Source organism: Suricata suricatta, chromosome 3 (assembly GCF_006229205.1).
Source record: "Suricata suricatta isolate VVHF042 chromosome 3, meerkat_22Aug2017_6uvM2_HiC, whole genome shotgun sequence".
NCBI classification, from domain to species: Eukaryota; Metazoa; Chordata; class Mammalia; order Carnivora; family Herpestidae; genus Suricata; species Suricata suricatta.
In genome coordinates, this window is record NC_043702.1 from 77,379,223 (window position 1) to 77,405,792 (window position 26,570).

Sequence of the window (26,570 nt, forward strand, 5' to 3'; positions counted from 1 at the left end):
CCAAAACGGTCCATTTCCCATCAAAAAAAGTTTCACTATTTCTCCACCTCTTCCCCACAACTTATTCCAGCCAGAGAGTCTTATTTCAGTAACTGAATTCACCTTTTAATGCATTCTTAAATTGATCATTTATTTCCGAGAGGAAAACGCTATGGACAGCTCTTAAAGTGATAGTTTTAATTGAATAAAAAATATAAGGGCACCATGATTTCTGCAATTGTTCAACAAGCCTGCTTTATTGTGGATTTTCTTGGGGCATCAGTCCCAGTCATTTTCAGGATTCATTTATTTCCTCCAGCTGTTCCAAAGCAGTCTGCTCTCTGCTGACCTGCCTCCTCTCCCCCTTCCCTGCTGCCTTTCCCTCTGCCCACCCTCTCCCTATCGAGAACAGGCCTGACATTTTGTTCATTAGCCTAGCTGTTTAGTGGCTGGATAAAAAAAACTGGCCCTGAAAGGAGGATTTGCATATCTCCCAGACAAAGGTTAGAAGTGCTCTCCTTCGCGAGGGTTCTGTCTGTGCTCCAGGCTTTACCACCGTGGCCAGTGCCTGCGTGGGGAAGGCAGGAGAGATAAATGTGTCCCTTTCAAATTCCAAACCATGATAGAATGGATACTAGTGTTTGATGGTGGAGATGTATCAAAATAACAGATGATCTAAATTCTAGAAATCTAGATATGAAAATGTACTTTGCCAAATAGGAGAGTATATTTAATTCAGGCCTTCAGATTGAGATTATTCAAAAGAGCATTTCAGATAATAACAGTCTTGAACATTATCAGTTCATCTGGAGACAGAGTGATTTGGGGAAAGCACATTAATGGAATGTCTATGGAAATCCTGGAGGACCAGCTGGTCCCGGGAGACTTACAAGCCTTTCAATTATTTCCTCTGGGGCGAAGGCTGTGTCACCACTGTGAATTCTCCTTTGAGCAGCGGGTTTCTGCATCACACTGGCGGCTCGCTGCCATGTGGTCCTTCGTGGGGATTCAGACACCGTCTTCATCCAGCCCTGTCATTGGTCTCAGTCACAGTTTTGCTGTTTTGTAATTATGTGCCATTATCTGTATATCATCTTGTCCCATCTTCCCACCAGACTTCCAAGCCCCGTCCTGAAAAGGACATGCTACTGCAATGTCTGGTGTGTGCCCTCCCAGGTCCTTTAAAATCAAGGTCTGAGGCGGGGAGGGATGGCATCGTTGCTCAGAAAACTACCGTCACGGATAACCAATTACAGTGTTAAAAGCTAAATCTTGTAAGCTTCCCCTCCTGCCCCACAGGGATACAGAGAAAGAGTCTGGTGTGCGGAAACAAAGCAATCACTTAAAATGTAACAAGGCACATTCTCACACTAAAACCATGACTCACCCTGCACATGTAATATTGATATTTCAGATTATATATAATTGAACCGAGGTTGCAGTTTATTTTCCAAATGCAAACATGTGTTTAATTAGAGCAAAATGTGCATCTCTGTAACACTGAATTTTAAGTACCAGGTTCTAAAGTTTATTGATTGATGATTATTGTGGGGAAACATGAGCTCTTATGCATAAATCTTTTGACAGGAGCTGTCTGTCAAAAATAATGATCCTTTTAAAACTCATGAATAAATAATGATGCAGGTCCACTTTACATAAAAACACATACTCATTTACACTCTGTCCACTGAAATGAAATATGGTTATTTAAAATAATGACTCTGTGATGGGTGAGTAATGAAACATTATTAATTTAATACACATGGCGTTTTATCCTCACTCTCAAATTACATGCATCTATTTTCAATATTAACACATTAGGCTATTTTTTTAAAGACCTCTCACAAAACGCCTGGTACAGAAAATCCTTTCATGGATGAGATTGTGAATTTTAATTCTGCCACACTGGGGTCTCATTTTGGTCACAGGCTGGAAAGTAATAACCGGCTGTCACTGTGGTGATGTTTTATTGTCTGCCCTGACTTGGAGCATCTAGGAGGAGCCACCCCTCCTTGTCCTCCCGGAGGAAAAAGCATGAATAGTCGAGAAGGAGAGCCAGAATGCCATTTGCCTTTCTTCATCCTTTCCCATCTGGAATTCAGTTCTGTTAATATGTTTATTTCCCCCTTTATGCCACCCTGATTTTCTATCTGTTTGCTGAGTAAGAGTTAGGGACCGTCATAATATTTGGCACTTTTCTGGGTGACTTCAACAGTAACTCAGGAACAGAGGACTAGGAAATTAGGAAAATCATGCTCCAGTTTTGCTTTTAGAAGATTTAGGTGCACTTTTCTTCTTCACCCTCGGTCTTATCAATTATTCACTCCTGCTGCGTTCTTCTTGAGTCATGATCCAACATCAGAAGTGGTGATCATGGGAAAGGGAGCTCAGACAGGATTGGGAATGACCGTTGCCAGCTCTGGAAAGATGTGAGATGAGGAATATTTGCTCAGTTTTCTTTTTCTCCATTTTCCCAAGCCCTGCTGTCCACTGTAGATCCCCCCGCTGGTTTTCAAAAGCCTGGGTTTTTGAATACAAGGAACACTCACGGCAGTTTCTGTCACCATTTTAGAGAGGAGGAAATCAAACCACAGCAAAATAATGTGCATCGCACACACATACACAGAGTGCTACTGGTAAGCAATGAAACACTTTCATAGCAAAGTGTCCTCTGAACTGCAAATAGCATCATTCCTGGGACCCACATGGGGGACTTCCTGAGCACTGTCCCTTGATGCCACCATTCCAGTTGGGCTGACACAGATTCTCCTGCCTCAGCCACATGCCACTTTCTAAACTGGGTATTGTCCATGAGTCAAAAAGAAAAACCTTGTTACATGGTTAAAACCCACTGTTTAAGTAACTCGGTGTTGCTCAGCCTAAAAACGTTCCCACACTTGAAAGATGAAGTTTCAACTTAAAAAAAAAATTGAAATCAATCCAGATTGAAGAATTTTGTGAAACCCTTGAGATAATTTTACAGACCCTGTCATGTTGCAGTAGAAAGTTTGGGAATCCTGAGGTCACAATGGGGTCTTGAAAGACAAATAGCCAAGTGAAATTAATTTTAAATCTTTGGCGAAAGGTTAACTGTTTCTTAAAACAGATTTCAAAAGCTTCAATTTAAATGCCTTTCAAATAAATGTTTCATACAAAAGAGTGATTCAGAGTGATTCATAAAAATATACATCTACAAATTTCATGTTTATCTACACCCTTTCATAATTATAAAGTGTGAGTTTAGACATGGGATCAGGAAAGGGTTAACTGCAACTAACAAATAATTTTCTTTTTAATTGTCTTCACATGAGACCTTAGAGCTGAAAATGGAGATGATATTTTTTCTACATCTGTCCTTCCCACTTGCTTATTTCTACAACTAGACTGGCTCTTTTCCTTGATGTTATCCAACTGCCTGTTGAGTGCTAAAGTTACTCTTTTTACACTTTATGTGATCAATTTTCGTTCTTTCTCATGTTCTAACTTTTTAGGGGGAAAAAGACTTAGAGATTTTTTTTATAGACCTTACTCAAAGTTACTATACTCAACTTGTCTTGTTAGACTTAGAACATTATTTTTCATTGCGTTTTATTGTGCAGCATAATGCGTGTCAAATTAAAGTCGATGAGTAACAAATTTTGTAGTTTGTACTCAGCACAGCGTTGAATCGGGACAGATAAAAAGAAATAATAGTAAAAAGATAATCACAAACCTAAAAAAGAACACTGCAGGACAGCACATTTGCCAATATTCTCCTACCAGGTCAAAGAAACACCAGGCAAAACAGAACATTATCAATTCAAGCATTTCTCTTTAAGCATTTTAAGAATTTCTAAGTATGCATGCCATTTAGGGATTCTTTTCTTTTTATAAACAAATTGATTCTCATGTACACCTTAGAGTGTTAACATCTGTCAGGGATTTTAGGTTGTCCAAAATAATGGGTGAAAAATATCTGGATTTTGAAGCAATAGGAGCACTAAAGTAAAACTGAGCTTTTAGACCGCGACCAAGAGGACCACCCAACAGGTGAGGCACCACAAGGGTATGAGGGCTGACGTCACCCTCACGTTCAGGAGGGCATACTTTATCTTTGAGGCAAAGACCAAGCAAGGCCTTAGCAGTCTGGAGTCAATTTACCAATTTTTTGTTTGCTTTCTCATCCATTTTTGCCACCCCATTGGTCCTAACACTAGTCTGGGCAAAGATGAAAATTAGTTATCAAGGTCATATGTTTATGAGGAAAACTTACTTTTTGAAAATGGACAAATTAGATAAAATCAATTTTGTGGAGGCAGAGAGGAAAGCAAGACAAAATCATCATTCTTCAAAACCATAATTTATCTACATCTGGACTGTACGTGAAAGTAAACAGACAAAATTTGACGTTCGGGCTACTTGTTTTATGTATGATAATACATTACTTATGTCGGTGTTTAATTTTATTGTTTTTGTGTCTTGAGGGTTTGGGTTGTTCATATAGGTGAAACCTTATTTAATGAGAAAATATGTTTTTAAGACTGTCTGATAGAAGAAAAACTTCCTCCAAGATAAAGTGAAAGTACTTTGGTTCAGAGATGAAGAGCTGTGGCTTCTAGTGTTCCTTGCTTTGTTGTTATTCCGATGACAAGTCATTGTCCCTTCCCAGGAGCCATTACTTAAAAAACATAACATTTAACAAAAGAATTCAGACACAAAATATCAGCAGAGCACATCCCTTACCAGTTTACATAGATGAGGAGCAAAGCCAGTGCAGGTGAAAGAATGGCAACTTTCTCTGGGAGGGTCAGGAGTAAAGATTGGACAGAGGGGGCCCTTCGCCTGCGTGAAGTGAGCTTCGTTCTAGGGCTTTTTGTTTCTTTGATTTTTTTTTTTAATCTGGATGCTGGTTGCTGGTTACATGGTGAGTGTTGCGTGTGGGAGTGGGTGTGGGTGTCTGTGTGTGTGTGTTTTAACGTAGTGAGCTATATCCTTTTGATATAACACTTTTCCACATGAATATTATATTTTACTAAAAAGAAAAAAGAAAAGACTGAAACAAAGTTTGCCAGTGGGTCTTTTCCCAAAATTCTGCTATTCTGTGAAAATTGTCATCTCATATTGGGATATTGGACCACCGTATGTCAGACACTGGCAGGTGGCTCAGAGTCATCATTTTGGGCACTGTGGGATGCACTGGGCATGCAATAGATTTCCAATTGCTTTGTACATTTTTCTCTTTTCTCCCTCTGCCCACTCTTGCCGCTGTCATTATGTGTGGCTCCCAACAGACTTCTCATCCTTACTTCGAATTTACTCCTCATCTGTTGGAAGTCGGAAAAGAAACAAGGATTTGATAAGCTTGATTATCTGTTACTGCTAAATTTTGCAATAAAGATCTGGACGCCTACATCCTGAAAGCCAAAGGTCGCTGGAAGTCTGACTTCTGGAGAAGTAAGGCGATTCTGCATTTCCCCTCAAAAACCTTAATCTTGAAAAGGACTTCAGGTTTCTATAGTGGATGCCCACGCGGACGGAGATAGTGTCAGCCGGGTCCTTGGAAGGTGTTATTGTTCTTATTAGGCTTTCTTGAATACTTCCAAGGATTCTCAAAAACAACCTTGTTTCCAACTCAGATATTCTATTGCAGAATATGCATTATTACCAAATTAACTATTCCTCCTTTTTAAAGTTTATACAAACATTCCATATAATTTCTATATATCAGTCCTAAGAGTTTCAACGAGACAAGCAGAATAGGTCTACACTGCTAGTTCTCAACATCAGCTTTGCATCAGAGTGATTTCAGGAGCTCAGATGCCCAGGTGCCCTCCTGGGCGGTCTGGATTCAGTGGGTGAGAGGTAGGCTGAGGCATCGATATTTTGGCACAGCTCTGACAGGTGACGTGACGCACCTCCTGTATGACACCCTTCTCTTCCAGTATGGAAGTGTGGTTGTTCTGTGTCCTCACCTCTCCATAGCTCTGGTTCCTTCAATTGCTCATGAGCCTTGGCTTACATGTCTCTCATCACTTAGATCACTATCCCTAAAGTTAACTTTCTTAATGTGCTTATTTTTTTTAAAGCAGACTTCACACTTAGTGCCAAACCGAAAGTAGGGCTCGACCCCACTACCCTTGGGTCAAAAGCTAAGCTGAAATCAATAGTCAGATGCTCAACCCACTGAGCCACCCAGCCAGCCCTCTTAATGTGCTTTTTAAAAGTGGCCACTGATTTGTAGCAAAGTGGATGGACCTCGAGGGTGTCATGCTGAGTGAAATAAGTCAGGCAGAGAAGGACAGATACCATATGTTTGTACTCATAGGCCTAACAGGAGAAACCTAACAGAGGACCATAGGGAGGGGAAGGAGGAAAGAAAGCTGGGGAGAGAAAGGGACACAAATCATGAGAGACTATTGAATATCGAAAATGAACCGAGGGCTGAAGGAAGAAGGAGAGGGGGCAAAGAGGTGGTGGTCATGGAGGGGGGACACTTGTGGGGAGAAGCACTGGGTGTTATATGGAAACCAATTTGACAATAAACTATTATAAAAAAATAAATGCAATAATTCTCTGTGAAAAAAAATAAATAAAAGTGGCCACTGTATTTTGAACCCAAAGCTGCAGATGTGGTCTCAGTAGTGTGGACTCAAACTTCTCCCTCCCTTCATCTAGACTCCAAGCCACTGTTGCTAAAGTCTAACATGTTTCATGTTGCCCAGTGTGCTGTTGTCTTACACTGAAGGTATGGCCAGTCATCAATTGTAGGACTTTTTATCTGATTTTCCTTTCCTTTCTGCCTGCCGCCTGCCGGCATTGCCTCTCTCCTTCATCAGTAATTACTAGTGGTACTTTGGGTTCAGCTCTGGAGATTCAGGAAGAGTCAGGACAGACACAGTCCCGGTTTTGCAAGAGTTTGGATTCAGACAAGCAACACAGCAGTTAGGTCTTTAGGCTGGTTCTTACCTACGCTGTGCTGGTGTAACTGATTTATGAACACCCTTGACTGCAGCCAGAAAGGATTTAGGACTGTTGGCAGAATTCTTGAAACAGTGCTGCTTAATTCATCTTGCTCACACGAGTGAAGAGTATTGCCTGCATCCATCGGTTAAGTTCTAGTATCTGTATTTAACAACACCCCGCAGAGTTCAAGTCAAGACTTTATGGGTATGGCTGGAGGATTTGACAAGAATGGTGGGACTTTGGATGTGTAGTGAGAACTATAAACACTTTATTACATAGTCTTATATTCTCCACTCATGATTGCAAGGCTGGTGGAGGTAGCCGCCTCTGCTCTTGTTCCTTTTCTCTGTCCCCTGATAACTGCAGTGAAAGGTCTGGGCCCTGAGTCAGGATATATTACAGTTCTCAGAGAGCCATTATTTGGGAGACTGCTCAAAGAGCCATTTTGTATTACCGGCCTTTGCCATCCTCTAAAGTCTGGTGGCCTGTTTTGCTGGATAATAGGATTATTGTTGCTCTTTTGTTTTCAGTCCTGAAGGCTCTGTGTTCCCTTTGCTGATTGACTCTGAGAGTTAACTGTTCTCCACGTTCCTGCAGTTGGGTCCGTGTTTCAACTGCCCGGTGAATGCTAGAGCTACTTGTTCACGGGAGTCCCCAAGCCAGAGCAACTCATGGCACCTGGTGTGACACTTCCACAGGGACCTTGTGACACACTTCTTGGCAGCAGAGCCCTGGGGCCTTCTCTGCCCCACCACCAACAGCCAGCGTTCAGTGTGCTATGCCCACGCAGTCCTGATACATTTGCTCTTATTGGTCTGGTGTAGAACTACAAGTTTGTCAAGAGCATTTCAAATCTTGATTCCATCATATGTCTTGGTTTTACATTTCTGAAAATTTCATAAACATGCCTCCTTCATCGTCATTTAAATCATAAACGAAAGCACTGGCAGTTTCAGATTAAGAATAGAGAACGGAGAACAGCCAGACTCCTGTAAGTGGATATCAATCTACTGATTCGTTCTGTTTTCTTAGGGTCATTCAGCCAGTCCACACGTTTCTGTTGTCTTGAAGATTTTATATCATGAAATATAAAATGCATCCTGAAAAGTGCCTCTCCCAGTAACATCCAGTTTAACATATTGTCACAAAGTAAACAACTGTGTAATTTCTCCCCAAATCACGAATAGAAACTCCTCTCCTGGACACTACCTAATCATAACCCTCCTCAGCTCCCAACACCAGAGAGAGGAACTGTTCTGATTTTTATGGAAGCTACTGCTTTGCTTTATAGTTTTATAACATTAGTACATACCTTTAAGCACAAGAGTTTAACTTTGCTTGTTATTTGAAGCTTATATGAATGGAATCATATCCTGGCTTCCTTTACATATAGCTTGTGTTGTTATTCTCCTTGTGGTATCTTTTAGTGAATAGAAGTTCTTAATTGTAATATAGTTTATCAATTTTTCTCTTTTTGTAACATCCTTTCCCTACCCAGGTCATGAAGATAATCTCTTCTTTTACTTTGCAAAAAATTTATCTTACCTTTTACATGTAGATCTCAAATGACTCTAGAAATAAGGTTTTTTTTTTTTGTGTGTGTGTGTGCAGTATAAAGGAAGGGGGGCAACATCCATTTATCTACATGGATGACCGGTGTTCCCAGGAAGCCACACTTTCTCACTGCCCTAAGGTCACTCTTTTTCCTACATCCAGAATCCATGAACGAGAGAGACTTCTCTTCTAATCTCTTCAGTCTTCTCCTTGTCTACTCACCTTATTTTCAAGATCAGTGTTTTAGTTACTGTAGCTTTATAACAAGACTTGACACTTGAGAACAAAACTTCACAGCTTTTTCTTCTTTGTGTTGCCATACAAATTTCAGAATCAGTTTTTCAGAAATGCCAGTGTTTCAAAAACAGTAACAAACAAGAAAATCATGTTGGAATTTTTTTTTATTTTCTTGAATTAACATGGAAAGCAGTCAGCTGTTAGTCAAATTTTTGCTCTTTCAAGAAATCTGGTTTTTGCTTTTGAAACTTTCAAGACTTTATCATTGTTTTTCGTTCTCAGCAACTTTGCTTTGATCTGTATAGATGTAGATTTCTATTTATCTTTTTGCTTCAAGTTTTACGAATTTCTTCATGTCTCTCTTCAGTTTTGGAAAATTCATAGTCATTATTTCTTTACTTGCTGATTCTATCCTATTCTTTCTCTTCTCTCCTTATAGGGCTTTGATAAACACTTACTATATCTTTTCAATATGTCTGTATGTCTCATACCCATTAATCTGTTTTCCATTCTTTTATCACTCTATGCCTCATTCTGGATTTCTCTTTCTCTCTAATTTCCAAAATTAGTACAAAATATATAAAATTAGTATACAAAAATAGTAATTTTGTTTTTCAGTGTTACAATTATAAACTGGTTCTCTTTTTAGTTTTCAGATCATTATTGAAATTTTAATGTCTTTATATACCTTTTTAAATTTTTCTAATGTTTATTTTATTTTTGAGACTGAGGGACAGAGCATAAACAGGGGAGGGGGAGAGAGAGAGGGAAACACAGAATCTGAAGCAGGATCCAGGCTCTGAACTCTCAGCACAGAGCCCAATGCAGGGCTCGAACTCGGGAACAGCAAGATCATGACCTGAGTGGAAGTCAGATGCTTAACCAACTGAGCCACCCAGGTGCCCTGTATCCCTTAATATAGTAAGAAAACGTCTATATCTGATGACTCCATGATCTGGAGCCCCTGAGGTTCTATAGTTGTGTTTCTGTTTGTTTCTATTAATGTCCACACATGTTGGCTTGTTTCCTTCTATGCCTGGTTACTTTGGTTTGTTGCTACTCATTTTGTTAGCAAAAAAATGTTCATAGAAATAATTTGAGGTCCAAGGAACGTTACATTTCATCCTGCCAGGTCTGATTTTATCAATTTTAAGACTAGCAGTGGTTCAGAATTGTCCTGTGGCCCCCCGTAGCATATATGTGCTTGCAATTTACCTTAATTCTAGGGTCTCTCAAAGTTCATGATTCCAACTGTATGTGAAAGGCTTTTATTAGGACTCCCTAATGTGACCATACTAATTCCTAACTAGTTTAGTGAGATATTCAAAAGCACTATGAAGTCTCCCCTACCCCAGCTTTATTGAGATATAATTGACATATAGTTTAAGGTATACAATGTGTTGATTTGATACTTTTATATGTTGCAAAATAATTAGCACTCACTATAGCATTAGTTAATATTTCCATTTGGTCATATTACCATTTCTCTTCTCTGGTGAGAACATTTAAGGTCTATTCATTAAGCAACATCTCCAGACTGTATTCATCTTATAACTGCAAGTTTGTGCCCTTTGACCAACATCTACTCTATCCCCTACTCCAGCCCCTAGTAATCACCATTCAAGTCTCTCTTTATGAGTTTAGCTTTTTTCAATAACACATATATGTGATATTATACAGTATTTGTCATTCTCTGTCTGATTTATTTCATTTGGGATAATGCCCTCAAGGTCCATTCATGTTGTCAAAAATGGACTATCAAGTCTTTTAGGCTTTCAGCTACTCCCATTGAATTGGCAAGTATACTTAGGGGGAAAACAACTCCAAAATCCTAACTTCACGTCCTCTGGGCATCAGTTTTCTGCCAGATTTTATGCCAATAATTCTTTACTATTTGGTTAAGTCCCCAATGTCCTATAAGAAATTTAAAAAAATATTTAGTTCAGCTTTGCAAGTAATTTTGAGCAGGAGTGTTAGTTGAATTACCCACTCTATTATTACCAGAATTAGTCTTCCAATTTATAGTTGATCCTGAACAATATGAGTTTGAACTGTATGAATCCACTTATGCACAGATTTTTAAAAAAATACTGTACAGTACTGTACATGTATTTTCTCTTCCTCATTATGATGTTCGTAATATTTCTCTAGTTTGCTTTATCCTAAGAATATAATATATATATATATATATAAACATATAAAAGATGTATTAATCAATAATTTATGTTACCAGTAAGGCTTCCTATTATCAGTAGGCTATTAATAGTTAAGTTTTGGGGGAGTTATACAGAAGTTATATATGAATATTTTACTGTGCAGGTGGTTGGTTCTACCCTCACATTGTTCAAGGGTCAACCGTATATGTTTGTCCCTCATCTATAAGTATAACTTGAGATGCTGTCACCTGCTTTCTGAAATCAAGATACTTTGTAAGTGATTTTCTGTAATATCAGTATATAATTAACTTTACCAGAAGAAAACTAAATTGACTTGGCCTTAATTAGCAATTTTATTCAAGTTCCAGTGATTACCATTTGTGTGTGTGTGTGTGTGTGTGTGTGTGTGTGTGTGTGTGTGAAGGTCTTGGTGTTCCTTCACAGACTTTCAAGCCTTTATTCATCATATTTTTCACTCTTAACTGTTTGAAACTAATTTTCCCTTCAGGTAGTGTTTTTCATAACAGAAATAGACAAAAACACTCAATGGCCATCAACCAGAATTCTTCACGATTCATTGACTTTATTTTTTCTGTCACATTTGTAAATTTTAGTGGTCATATAAATTATATGATCAACTTTTCCTACCAAATTAAACTACAGAATATTGTATAAAGGCCTATCTTTAGGAAAACATTATTATTGAGAAGATAGATTATAGAGGTGTGTGTTTCCCATGAGTTGCAGCTTCTCGCTGTCGTGGAAGATTAAAGGAAAAATAGTACTTGCACTTCAGACCACACTATATAGATTACCTTGGGATGGACTCTGATAAAGAAGTTCAGGTGTCATACATGATGCATGGGATATGACAGTGGGAAATGGGTGGTGGGATGGGCTGGGGCTGTGGAATTAGCCCACCTTGACAGAAGGGAGTATTTTATCACTGACATTATTTAAAGTTGCTGAAGTATACTACTAATACAGGGAAGTCTGACTTGTCTTTTGATTTCTTATTGTAAATCTTGTTTTTAAGCCCATGGCAGATAAGACACTCCCTTCATAGCCTGTACTCAGAAGGAAACCCACCTTCTACCTTGGGATAAATGCCCTAAATCCAGGCTAAATGCTAATAAGTTGGTCAACAAAAAAGTTGAAGTTTTAATTTTATGGTATAATTTTGGTATTATAAAAATAGAAAATAGAATGCATTAAGGCATAATTAATCAATATTAATAATCATTATATATTTCATTTCAATCTCTACATGAAGATGTATCCTGATTTAACAAATGCAATTGGGATAAACGAGTGAAGTTGGAAGCAGTATGAGTCTTTTCAAAATAATGTCACAATGTCACCTGCTCTATATTAAGATTCAGATGGTCTTTTTAAACACTTAATCTTTGAGCTTCAGTTTCTTCATCTAAAAAATTGATGCTTATTGATGGGGTTTTGGGGTGATGGTGAGGTTTGGAGCCAATGGCCAAGAAAAAAATCTTGAAGATGTCTTTGGTGCAAAATGGTGATTTTTATTAAGGCATCGGGACAGATACGTGGGCAGAAAGAGCTGCACTGGGGTTGTGCGGAGTAACTGCTTATATCCTGTGGGGTTTTTAGGGAGGTAGAGTCAAGAGGAAGTTTCTTAAAGGGATTTGTATATGCTAAAGAGGATTTACAGATTACTGGAGGCCTAGCTATTGTCAAGTTAAGGTTGCTGTCCCTCTAGCAAAGCATTATCATTAAGATAGTAGGAGTTCCTGATTAGGCTATTGATGAGAAATTTGTAAACTGATGGAAATTATCAAGTTACCCTTTTGTTTTCTGTCCTTTCCTGGGCAGCCAGGAGTGCCTGAGGAATATTACACAAATCCCACCTTGGGTGGAGGGGAGGGGGGCGTGTGCTGGTTTGTGCTGGCCCTCAGCTTGTCTTATGGTCCCTCATCACTTAGGACTTTTTTGACTACTTCAAAAGGAGGTTATAAAAATAAGAGATATATCAAGTGAAAGTACTTTGAACACTGTAGACCTCTGTACAAAACAAGCCAATATTTGATAATAGTGAACAAAGATTGTAATGGGCTATTTTCATTCATACTGAAGTATTACCAGCAGTTTCTGTGAAGTGGTTTAGTTTTAGTTTATGTCCTCAATTCTCAGACTATGTTTCTAAGGCTACTCCATTCTTATTCTAAAACAAAGTAAAACAATCAAAGAAAAACCTTGATTGTCCACATTCATCCCTTTAGAAAAGAGGCAATTGTCACATTTTTCTGTTTAGAGTTTTGTTATAGAAACAATACACAACAAACAGAACACTGTCAATTCTGCTCCAGTTTTGTCTCATGAACTTCATTCAAATTGAATGATACAGATTCAGTTGTAATTATCCCTCCAAACTCAGGCTAATTTCTTTGGCATTTTTTATGTCACTGAATACTAAATTTTAGTCATTTTTGAAATATTTTTATTCAGAAAATGATTTCATTTTCTCTACAGTATTTGTTTATGGGTTCATTCCTATAAATTTTTTTGTTATTCACATGAATATTATTTTTCTCTCTACATTGTTTTTTAATGAGAAAGTGATATTTAATAGAAAGATTTGATTAAAAAATAGGTATATGTGGCTTAAATTACATAACCAAAGTGAAAAGGGAGAGAAGGCAAGTAAAACCTATCAAAGTCTTGTCAATCCCTAAAGTATGAAGCAAGTCTGAAGTTGGCACTAAGATGGAAAAAGTCATTGTTGATTTTATAGAACATATCACTCACGGGATCAGTTACAGATGTGTGGAAAATGTCAAGTCAGTTCTTTTGAGGAGACGTACAGGGAACATTCCTTTTTTTTTTTTTTTTCCCCAAGTCAGAATATCATTTTTGTTGCAGCTAAAGATGTGTGGATGTGTGTGCCTGTGTGTGTTTATATTTATATTTATGTTTCCCCCAAATCTACTCATTGCAACAGCCAAAACTGTCACTTTGATTCTAGTGGGTTTTTTTTCAACTTTTTCTTTGCCAGTTTTCATTCTGACAATATTTCCTTTCTTTTTTTTTTCCTTTTTGAGCTACAGTAACAGAAGGATTTTTAGCAATCATATTTCCTACTTAATGTCTAGAGTGGCTTCTTACTGTGGAACTGAATTATCCTAATATCTACAGTCTGGCAAAGTTTTTGTCCAACACATTTAGGGAACCTTGCCCAAGATTTGCAACCATGGAACTCTTTCAGATCTCTATTTAAATTCTTGGTTAAGTTAGCAGAAGTGTTAGCATAGTTAGTTTAGAAGGGAAACAAACTCTGTCACAACTAATTCTCAGGAGCACTCCTGCTGAAGAAGTTTGATTTGATCCCATGTAGAAGCCTTCAATATGAGAAGGCCTTACAGAAGATCTGGTATTTTATGTAAAATTCAAGTGATCACACAAAATTATTAATATCATAAAAAAGAGAGAATCTATCTCAACTGTTAAAGAAAAGACCTTACCTTCTTGATTAGAAAGGGACTCCCTCGACATTAAGAGCTGTGTATTCAGTAGAAAGACATGGGGTATGACAGCAGATATGGTATTGAGATCTAGATTCTGCCTCCCATTCTTTCACTTACATAGTCTAGGTTTGGAAACACACAATAATAATTCTCTACGCATTTATTTATTCATCTGTAAATCAAGGAGTTTAAATAGCTAGACTTCAAGGTAGCTCATCTATTTCTCAGTTGGAACAGAGACAAGATACTAGGAAAGGTATAAAGGCATATCAAAATCTTTCATTAGTGCTGAGCACCTGGAGTACTTTCTCCTTGTTGGCTGTGTAAACCAGCAATCAAAAAGGCTTTTGATGCCAAAAATAGCTGAAAGCCACATATTTGTGGACCCAAATATGCCTTTAGAAGAAACATTTGACTTTTTCATTTAAGACAGATGGATCAAATTGAAAAGCTAAACAGGAATTTTGAATATTAAGCATTGTCACAGATTCAAAACATTTAAGAATCAGAGAGAAAGCCATTTCCATTTGCAAATATCTTCTCCCATTCAGTAGGTTGTAGTTTTTGTTTTGTTGATGGTTTCCCTTGTTGTGCAATCGGTTTTTATTCTGGTGTAGTCCAACAGCCTAGTTTTGTTTTTGTTTCCCTTCCCTCAGGAGACATATCTAGAAAAATGTTTCTACAGGTGACGTCAAAGACCTTACTGCCCTTACTGCCCATGTTTCTTCCTAGGAGTTTTATGGTTTCAGGTCTCACATCCAGGTCTTCAGTCCATGTTGAATTTGTTTCTGTGTATGGTATAGGGAAGTGCTCCAGTTTCATTCTTTGCATGTAGCTGTCCAGTCTTCCCAAAGCTGTTTGTTGAAGAGACTGTCCTTTTCCTATTGGATGTTCTTTCCTGCTTTGTCAAAGATTCGTTGATCATATAATCGTGGATTTATTTCTGGATTTGCTATTCTGTTCTATTAGTCCTATATGTGTATTTTCTGCCAGAACCATACTGTTTTGATTACTACAGCTTTGTAGTATATCTTGAAATCTGGGATTGTGATACTTCCAGTTTTGTTCTTCTTTTTCAAGATCGCTCTGGCTATGTGGGGTCTTTTTTGGTTCCATACAAATTTTAGGATTATTTGTTCTAGTTCTATGAAAAATGCTGTTAGTATTTTGATAAGGGATTATATTAAATGTGCAGATTCCTTTGCACATTTTAACAATATTTGTTCTTCCAATCCAAGAGTATGAAATATCTTTCAACTTGTTTGTGTCTTCTTCAATTTCTTTCATCAATGTTTTATAGTTTTCAGTATACAGGTCTTTCACCTCCTGGATTAAGTTTATTCATAAGTATTTTACTATTTTTGGTACAATTGTATATGGAATTTTCTTAAATCTTAAATTATTTCCTGAAATTTTTTCTTTCTGTTGCACTTCTGTACACTAATAATGATGTAGCAAAAAGAGAAATTTTAAAAAAATTACATTTTGAATATATTTCTAAAACTTATTTACTCTTTTCTGTTATTGTATCCATCAATGCTCACTTAGATTGTTGTAATTGTTTCTTCACTAAGTGATGTACCACTGTTCTTTCTACTCCAGTCACTGAAAATTTCACAGTACAAATATAATTTATTTTTTACCCTGAACTTTTTCAGGGCCATTGCTCTTAGAATAATATCCAAATTCACTAACAAGTTGAATAAATCCCTAAATGATGTGCTTGGGACCCCTCTTCTTTCTAGCCTCATTGCTCACCACTGCCCCTCCCCTGTCCTTATGGTCACCACACTGAATGTCTTTCATTTCTTGGGAGACTCTTGCTCCTTTCAGCTCAATACCTTTCACAGAATAGTTTATCTTCTTAGAACTACTATTTCATTCTCCAATTCATTTAACACTTTTCTGGAGAAGACTTCCCTGATGTCCCACCTGCCAAGCCTAGGTAAGGTGTTTGGCTATATATTTGCACAGATCTTTACACCTTCCCTAGAAGAGTCCTAATTGTCTTTCTTTTTCTCATAAGGCATGTGCTTTCCATTGGACAGAGACAGTTTAGCTCTGGTTTACTGTCGTATTTCACACCAGCAGGACCTCAATAACTATTTAAGTTTTGTTTTACTTCCATCTCATTTCATTTGTTTCATTTTCCCACTTGTTTCATTTCAAATGAACCACATTATTGCATAAAACATGATGGAAACTACACTGCTCACCAGACCCTAAATTATAAGATCAGTCTGTTGGAGTCATGAAACCATCCTTTGAAAGTTGGAAAATACAGACATAGATGTAACTGCTAGTAGACAAGGGTCGTTTCAGCCTGAACATGGCCTAAATTGGGGTCCTATCTAACATGGCAATTTGTGATTTTATATAATGATGTTGATGATGATTGTAATGATGGCCACAGTAAAATGCATGCCATCAAAGCACCAAACCTCAGACACACGTTGTTATTTTTAATCTGGCAATCAGCAACACTCAAGATATATGATTTTCAGAATGTAGTATTTATAACACAAGACTCATTATCCTAATCAAATCAGGAACATTCACAGGCATTTTTAAAATCAAGTTTGTGAAGCCCTTTAAGTGCATTCAACTCCTAGTTCCCCTCTCCTGCCTGTTTCTACTGCTAAGAAGAGCAGAAATCAAAGGAAATAAAATATATACCTTCTAATCTTGCTTAAGGCATTGCTAGCACCTTCAAAATAACCAGATGTGGGTGCACAAGGATACCATAATCAATAAGCGAGTTTGGGAGACTCTCTGTGGATTTCAATTATGTTCTTCTTGCCATCCCATTATGAGAATGACCACTCATAATTAAAAGTTAATTTTGCTGCTGTATCCAGGCCAGTCCTGACTCACAAACAAAATATATGTACATCATTTAAGGATTTTTCTTAAGAAATCCAGTGTCCTCTGAAAAGTAAAACATAATTGTCGCTATCCATCACATTCTTTTTCACAATGGAGATCTGAAAACATCTTCTAGCCTGCTCTACCTGAGGGTTAGACTATCATGAACATCAAATGAAATGTTTCTTGTTTTGTGAAAGAAAATACATAGGCAAGTCAAAGGCAACAAGGCAAGTCCCTCCCAGAACTGAGTACAATCTGATTCCTTATGGATGCCTGCACAGTAAGTAGTCAAAATATTATACAATATTAGCTGATTTGCTCATTAGCAACAAAGCTCCTCTGACTTACTGTGTGCAATGAAATCTTGATGATATTCATCTGAGCCACATCAGCTTGAAATCAGTACCAAGTCCTTGCTTTATATCTTTTGCCTAAGTGATAACACATAGGTGTTTCAACAGAAGTCATGGAATAGACAAACCCTAGCAGGAGCAGCTGAAGTGCTTAAAGGTATCTTTTTCCTGGGAGATTAGTGTCAAAATATTTACATATGACCCTTAAAGAAGCCATTTGGTCTTTATGTCATCTGTCCTCCATGCACCTTTATCCTGACTCCATAACAACATGAATCAAAATTTAAAAAAAAATACAGACTTAAAAATCCAAGTTTTAGAGCATCTGCCCTTGGCTTCCAATCTTTCATTTATGGAACTCAGAACCTAGTACAGGTGAGGCATTGGGGTCTAAACTTGAAAAACAAAATCAACTAATTACTATTTATTTTAAAGCACCAATGAAACGTATAGATAAGGATGTGTATCCTTATCAAAAAACAACTTTTGGGACCTGAGTGGCTCTGTCAGTTAAGCTTCAGACTTGATTTCTGATCAAGTCATGCATGATCTTGCAGTTCTTGGGTTCCAGCCCTGCCTCAGGCTCTGTACTGACGGAGCAGAGCCTGCTTGGAATTCTCTCTCTCTCTCTCTCTCTCTCTCCCCTTCTCTTTCTTTCTCCTTCCCTCTCTGCCACTCTCCTGCTTATGTGCCAGCACGTTTTCTCTCTCTCTCTCTCTCTCTCTCTCTCTCTCTCTCTCTCTCTCTCATGAATAAATAACTAAATTCTAGAAAAAAAAACATTTAAAAATAATGTAAAAAAAGAAAAACAACTTTTGATCTTGATTCTTCTTTGCAGATTGTCTAAGGCTCTTTCCATTCCTGCTCATGTGCTGGTCACTATAAGTCACAGAGGCTTCAGTGGTCTTGGGCTTTTGTTTCTCTGTGTGATTGTTTCTGAGTCCCCTAGATGACGGCTTAGTGCTCACACATCTCTGGCGGTTGTAACTAGGGAAGGGGAGGTCCTGTCTATGGGTGTAGTCATTACTGCTCCATCTTGGAACAACTTTTGTCTCCTTCTTATCTTTTATTTTTTTTTTAATTTTTAATGTCCGTTTATTTTTGAAAGAGAGACAGAGAGACAGACCATGAGTGGGGGAGGAGCAGAGAGGGGGAGACACAGAATCCAAAGCAAGCTCCAGGCTCCAAGCTACTAGCACAGAGTCCAACACAGGGCTTGAACTCATGAGCTGTGAGATCATGACCTGACCCGAAGTTGGACACCCAACTGACTGAGCCACCCAGGTACCTGGAGTCTCCTTATTATCTTAATTCATCTCCATCAAGAGTTCTAAGAATATTTATCATCTTTTAAAAGACTCTTGATTATGGTCATAATTGAATCAAGGTACAAAATTGAAAATTATTTTCTTAGATGGGGGATTTAAATAATGCAGTTCAATGCTCTTCCACTATAATACTACTATCATCTAACTTCAATTCATTATGATAACAAAAATATGCATCATAACATGTATTCTAGGTAGGAAAGTCATCTCTCACAGTCTAAATGCTGGACCTTTGTATTTTTATGTTAGAATTCTTGCTCTGTCAGCTACTCTCAGAATTAATAGGATGCTTAGAAGATTCCAGAAAATCTGATATTTTGAAGCTATATTTTAGTTCAAATGTGGCATTAAATATTCATCTTAGCTATTTGTAGCCATTCATCAGACTGATTAAGGCATTTCAGACCATTTAAATATTTATTTAAAAAATGTTCCTTGTAACCAGGAATGGTATGTGCTTGCTGAAGATGGGCTAGGTAGGTCAAGAGAGTTAAGTGGAAGACTTCTATAGAATTTTTGTACTTCTGATATTTGAACAATGTGAATATTACCTACTTAAATATTAATTTTAAAAAATGCAACACAAACTTTTTTATATACAAATTACACATATATTTTGGTGGCTTGAAACTACTTTCTGAGGCACGAAAGGTCACTCCAGGCAAAAGCTGTTAAGAATTTAGATCCATTTCCCCTCAGTTATGGACCTATACATAATGACTCTACAAATATTTCATGTGGCATCAAAAGTAAAGATGTTTGTCTCAGATTAAAGTGTGTGGTTTGATTAGGACATGAAAATTACTCCATGACAGTGAACCTAGTATCTCAGGAAGTTGTGGGGATTACTGTGCATAACCCCTGAGAGAGAGATAAAAGGATTGAGAAATTCCCCCAAGACAGCATTCCTGCGCATTTCCAGCAAGCACTCTGGCCTGCTGGCCTCCCACACGTGGTCTGCATTATCACTCCAGGGCCTGGAAGCCATAAAGGACAGTAACATATACAAGAAATGGTTTTAAGGAGATAAGAGAAAGTGGCCTAGCAAAAGAAAATCAAGGTCCCTGTGCACTATTATCATTTAAGGAAGGAAAGAGGAAAATCAAAACTAGATTCTATCAAAGAGAGGCTTACCAAATGCTACTAAAAACTTCATCGACATCTTTAGAGAACATTACAAGAGAAAATGTTTGTAAACCCCTGCAGCCCTCATTAGGTAATTACCATATAAAAGTTTGTATGGAGAACACATGAACTTTTGTATCCAGATCCTAAGCTCTTAAAAAGAAGGTACAATGACTTCTGTTTAATAGGCTCTGGGTAAAGGGGTTAAGAGCACACACCTGTATGAAAGCCTGGCTCCACTGCTTCCTAAATAAATATATGACCCTGGACAAGGTGGCTAACTTCTTGGATCATCAGCTTCCTCCTCTGCAAATTGGGATTATAATGGTATGTGCCCAGAAAGTAGTACTGAGGATTAAATGAATTAATATTTATATAGCCCGAGGAACGCTGACCCACACATAGTGTTATATCTGGGTTTGCTGAAGAAAAATTCATGTGAGTAAAACAACAGAAGTTTGCTAAGTAAACTCTACTCAATTAACTAATGTCTTATTGCCTGGGAAAGCATTAGTCCAAGTCTGAAGACTCTGAGTGTCTAGGATTCGTTACTCTTGTCTACTTCTGCTTCTACCGGTAGAGTTGTTTGCTTATCAAGACATGGTTGTACTCATTCCCAGATACATTGATGACAGAATTTTTTTGCTTTTTTTAATTAAATAATTGAATCTTATGAGTACACCTATGAAATATACATTCAAAAAGAGAGTTTTTTTCATGTGAAAATTCAGTTAAAGACTTTGGAGAAACTTGATAAATAGAGGCCATTTAAACAATGCTTTTGGATTCAGTGTTTAGGAAACAACTGAACAGAATTAGGAAAAAATTATAAAAATCTGGAAAGAGTTTATGCAGAAAATTGTTTTTCAAATGTCCTTAAATTCTGGCTCTACTTAATAGAAACTGAAACTGGAAATTGTAGACAATGTATTGTGGGTATAATTTGTGCAAGAGAGGCAGCACAGGATTCCAAGGCAATGATCTGGACTCAATAACAAAGCGTGACTCTACTGCAAAAGTTTGGTGAATTCTTGTGGATTTATATGCTTTAATTTTAAGCTAAGAGAAAACATTTATTTATAGATTATTTATAGATAATTTTTAGTGACCACCCAAATAAATAAAATTTTCAATGCTAGGTAAGAGAGTTCTTGTCACAATTAAAACTGTTGGGTTTTAGATCAAAAGGGGGAAATTGTTAAAAACAAAACACCACAGGCTCAAAGTAATGTTACCTGGGCCAGGACAAGTCTAAGCAAGGGTTTAATACCCAACCTAACTGCAGTTTCAACCTCCCCCAGAAATATGTCTTAACCTATCAATCAGAAATTGTCTGATAAACACCAAAGAGGTAATCTGTCCCTTGGATCTTTCCCATATCCCAAAGATGCAGCAATTTTCATATTAAGAATCCATGCCTTTCAACCTAAGGGAAATTTCCCTTGCCCGGAGCAATCCTTTTCTTTTGCTGATAACTTTCTTCCCCACCCTCTTTCCTATAAAAACCTTATACTGTGTACAACTCCTTGGAGAACCTCTCTAGATGGGGTGCTGCTTAATTTATACATTGTTTAATAGAGGCAATTAGGATTTAAAAAAAAAAAGAACTATTAGGTTTTAGAATACCTAGTCCAGGTTTTAATCCAGGTTCTACCACTTACTGACAGTGGAACCTGGGGAAAATAATTTGCTTAACTTCTTTAGGAGTCAGTTTCCCCATTTCCAACATTGAAACATCGAAGTGCCCCTGAGGTTTTCAGGAGGAGTCACTAGTGCATGGAAACAAAGTACTTAGCACCATGCACAGCACATGGTAAATGTTGACAACTATTATTATTTATACCTTCCTGCATTCCATTATCACCTAATTTGTGCCTTCCACATAATTATTATAGAATAAATGTTTAGGGGCACCTGGGTGGCTCAGTTGGTTAAGCATCTGACTCTAAATTTCAGCGCAGGTTGTGATCCCTGGGTCGTGGGATTGAGTACCACATCTGGCTCCTCCGCATGCTTAAGATTCTCTCTCTCTCTCTCTCTCTCTCTCTCTCTCTCCATCTGCTCCCTCCCATGCACACACACACTCCCTCTCTTTCTTAAAAAAAAAAGGAATAAATATTTATTATTTTTTGATAAGGATTAAACCTTTAAAAAATAGTTATTGAGCATACAATTTGTCAAACACTAAAATGCAATTCTGAGAACACAGGCACAAATTAAGATACAGCTCTCTGCACCCTTTAGAAGCTTTTCATCAGCCAGAAGTTAGATTGCACGTTGCAAGGAACCTACCCATTATTGATTTTGTTTTACAGCCAAACACTAGATAATAACATTTTTGAAACTGATGATGACGGGGTAAGAATCTAACTATTAGTTTGGGGGAAATATTCATTCAACAAACATTTATCAGGCTACCTCCTAGAGGAGGAAAATAGGGTCATGTTGAGTGATAAAAACATATAAAGTAATAACTATATAGAAATGAAATATGTTATGGGGGAATAAAAGAAGGGAGAAAATAATAGCAGATTCATGTAAAGATGCATCATGTTTCTAAATGCATCTATCTACTTTAGTTATAATAAACTTAAAGAGTCTGCCCAGAAAATCAGACATGATGTCACGTAGGATAAGCCCTTACAAGCTGATGAAAATATATGTTGTGGATATGAGTGTGGATTTCAAGTAAGACCATGACTGGAATCTTAACCCTTCTGCTTATTAGTTGTTTGACATGAGGAACATTACTAAACCTATTTAAGGTGCAAAACAGAGTGAAGACTACCTTAAAGGGTGGTTGTGAGGATTTAATGAGACAATATAACACCCCAAGTTGTCCAGAGCACTTCCTGGCACAGTCACATCTTCAAAGGCAGCTGGTATTATGACACGAAAGAATGAACACTGAGCTCAGGCTCTGCGGCACAATGCCAAGTGTCCCTCGGACCACAGGCAGCAAAATGCTGCTTAAGCACCCTTGACATAGACGTCCAAGGAGCCGGTGGCTTGGCTGGGTGCTATGCTCCTCGGTTGATCCACTGAGTCAACTTCCTGGAGGGCAACTCTTCTTTCGTATGTTCCACTTTTTAGTCAAAGCATGTCTATACACTCAGTCAAATATATCAACCCCATATTTCTAAAGAGAGCCTTTTTATGCTTTAATGCGTTTGTCTCATTCATTCTATTTGGGAGAGGCAATGGGATTCCTGATACATGATTGCAAGTTTCTTTAGACTTCATGTCTATCCTTCTACGAGACATGTAGGATCCTACACAGACCTTTTCATCACATAGTCAGCTCCTCTGAATACCTCCTACATAATTATCCACGATATTTGATGAATATTAAAAGTTTTGGGGGCTTAAATTCTTTCTCTGTGGATTAGTTATATACTCCAGCACCAACTCTAGATATCTTGTTCTACCAACGGAGATGTCTACTCAATGTTGGTTGATTGATTTATTTTGCTGAGTGATTGAACCCTAAGGTCTTATACAGTGTCCTTATGCACAGCTGTGTAAACTCTATGGAATGAAATTTAAGCCTGTCACATTCCAGGAGTAGTAAGGAATGAGTTAGCCAAGTACCTCCTCTCTGACATGTCGTCCATCAAAAAGCCTCAACATCTTGCTGACATAAAAGCAGCTTCAGGAGAATAAGAATATTCTGAAAAGAAAAGAAAACAAAACCCAAATCACTTCCTCAAAGGATTAAAAGAATAACAGTAAAAGTACCAAAATGTATGTGTCTATTAATAATAAGAGGTGAGAGAGAGGAGACACTTTCAAGTTTCAAATGAAAGTTAAACATGATTTCGTGAAGCTCCCATGGTTTCAGCTTCACCAGCGTAAAATTCTAAATCAATAAGCTATGAGGCTGATGCACTTAAATTAGATCCCCAGATATGCTCCCGAGTTTAACAAGCAACCTCACAGCTCAGACGGACACTCTGGGAGAAGAAGGACTTGCACCGCAGCAGCCGGTGCAAGGCTTTAACAGCCTCAGCACAGCGGACTCAGAACCAGAGACAAACGGAAAAACGTATCTCGTCACAATTAATCTCCGTGCACACATGTCCCAAAGAATGGCTTTGAAAAGATTAGCTCCCATGTTAGGGTTCTCAGAAAATCACTTGGTTTTCATTTCTGACTTGGAGATGATTAGATACATTGATTGAATGACTTTCCCTGCCCCTCCCCATTGTAAGCACTTTCCAATTTGGGTCCAAACTTGTTTGTTGCACCTCTGTGTGACAGAAAGAAGCAGAGATGACATTATATGTGCTCTCTTGGGTAAGTCCACAAAAAGCAAGACGAAGTAACAGAAGAAGGAACATACCCTAAACTCATTGCAGGGCTTGCAATTTCCTGCGCTGGTGTTTCCATGGGTTTCCCAAAGGATTCCTGCCTTCTCTACAATTTTTTAGCTTTTGACTGCTTCCTTGAATTAGCATCCAGCCAACTCCTTCACACTGCTTTGCCTCTTATCTAGAGGGAAAAATTAACTTGCAGAGGAAAGGAAAGGGGGACAAGATGGAAAAGAGGGAGGCTATGTCCCAAATGCCCCATTTTCACAGAAGCGTTTGGAGCCAGGAAAAAACCCACTAACATCAATGAAGAGAAAAACCCCATTCCTTATGGTTTTCAAGGATGTTTGGCCTTGTTTTATAGAAATCACATCCTGGATGATTTTGTTTGACCTGGAATGTAACATCAAGGAGGAATATAACTTTTGGTTTAGAAAGCACTCCTCATCTTATGCTCTGGAGCTTAACTCAGCATAAGGTTGAAGGTGACATTCTGGACTCCGGTTCATCCTCTGGGGCCTATAGGCCACCCCCCGCCCCCCATCTTACAAGCATTTAGATCACTGAGAACTCCAAGCCTGTGATGTTTAGGGAGGCACAGAGAGTTCTTTCCCAAGTTCATCCATTCGTACCTCCTTGTTCTGCAGGAGGTGGAGCTGAGCACCGGTCATCACCTGAGTGAATCAGAGACAAGTGGGAAGATACTCCAGCTCTAAAACTGAGGTTTAAAGATTCGCACATCTCTTCTGCAGATGGTGACTGAAGTAAGCAAGTACACAACTGAATGAGGACTATTCTTCCTTCCAATACACACAAGTGTACAAAAGGACACCTGCCCTCTGAATTTCTGGCTTTCCTATGTGCTCTCTTCCTATTTCTTATGGCTTCCTTCCATTGTCCGCCTTTTGTGCATTATTTCACGGCCTCTCTGAGTGAGCTTGATGAGCGAGGCCATCTAGCCGACAGCTCCCACAGGCTGTAGCTAAAGAGACTATTGTCATGAGAATAAAGTAGAAATATGCTCAAGCGTCATTGTGTTTTGCATGGAAGTTCCCATGCATGCCTTTACTATTTTGAGGATAATTCACTAATTATTACAAGATAATTTAAACAATAGAAAAATGAAAATTTGGGTTTCAGATATATGGCCTTGTTATACACTGAAATATACGCACATACTTTACAACATGTGTCTAAAATTGGGGTTTGGAAGTTGTTTGCCATGCTCAGAGCTCCTATTTTTTTCTATAAGGACATTCAGACACATTGTTTACAAACTTAAACCTCCATACACCAAGCATGTCTTTTCATCTGAGCAGTGTGAATCAGGAAGAAACATGGATGTTGTGATTAGTATCTAATCCTCAACTCTGCATTGGACATTGCTCTACCTGCAGTCCCCATGCCTTTGCATCACAAGTTTCAAAGACTTCTCTGGCCAATTCAAAATCTTCATAAATGCTAACACTAAATAAGGCATAATTTTTGAAATATGGCTTTAGGACACAGCTCTGCTACTGCAAGTTAGGTGACACTGTTTAACCCTGCTTTGCTAGGGCACATTGCCAAATGAAGGTGTTATGATACGTGATTGCTCAGCAGAAGTCCGACTCTACCATGTACTTGTCAAATAGGTGTCTGTTGTTCACAGTTGTCTGTCCCCACATCCTTTGTGCAAGAATTTGATATTTTTTAAAAAGTTTTTTAAATGTTTATTTATTTTGAGAAAGGGGGAGAGGGGCAGAGAGAGGGGGAGAAAGAGAATCCCAGGCAGGCTCCATGCTCAGCAAGGAGGCTAACACGGGGCTCGATCCCATGACCATGAGATCGTGACTTGAGCCCAAATCAAGAGATCTGGTTGACCGACGGAGACACTCAGGTGTGACACTTTTCAAGGAAAATATTTACATAGGTCTGATTAAGCATAGCTGGGGAAAAGTTCTGTAAAACATAGCTATTAACTAAGCACATTATGTTTTTGAATGAGAGTTTTGCCTGGCAAATTAAAGCTTCCATTACCAAGAAAACAAAACAAAAATAAACTATTATACTGATCTAAGAGAAAACTCAGTGTATTGAGTGTATTGATCCAGACACATATCGAACTTCAATTTAAAAGGATGGGGATGTGTTGAGTAGGAAATTGCTGTGGTTGAGGTCAAGGAGGTTGTTTCCTACTTTCTCCTTGAGGATTTTGATAGTTTCCTGTCTCACATCAAGTCCTTCA

At 38.1% G+C, this 26,570-nt stretch overlaps 1 long non-coding RNA gene across 2 annotated transcripts in view; it reads right to left on the reverse strand.

The window, feature by feature from the left end:
• Positions 1-5,048: 5,048 nt before the first annotated feature.
• Positions 5,049-26,570, reverse strand: part of LOC115287826 — a 48,296-nt gene continuing 26,774 nt past the window's right edge. For both annotated transcript variants that reach the window (XR_003906676.1, XR_003906675.1), the window contains exons 2-3: positions 23,625-23,703; positions 5,049-5,282 (exon numbers count right to left, since the gene is read on the reverse strand). This is a non-coding gene — a long non-coding RNA (uncharacterized LOC115287826). The remainder of the gene's footprint in view (positions 5,283-23,624; positions 23,704-26,570) is intronic.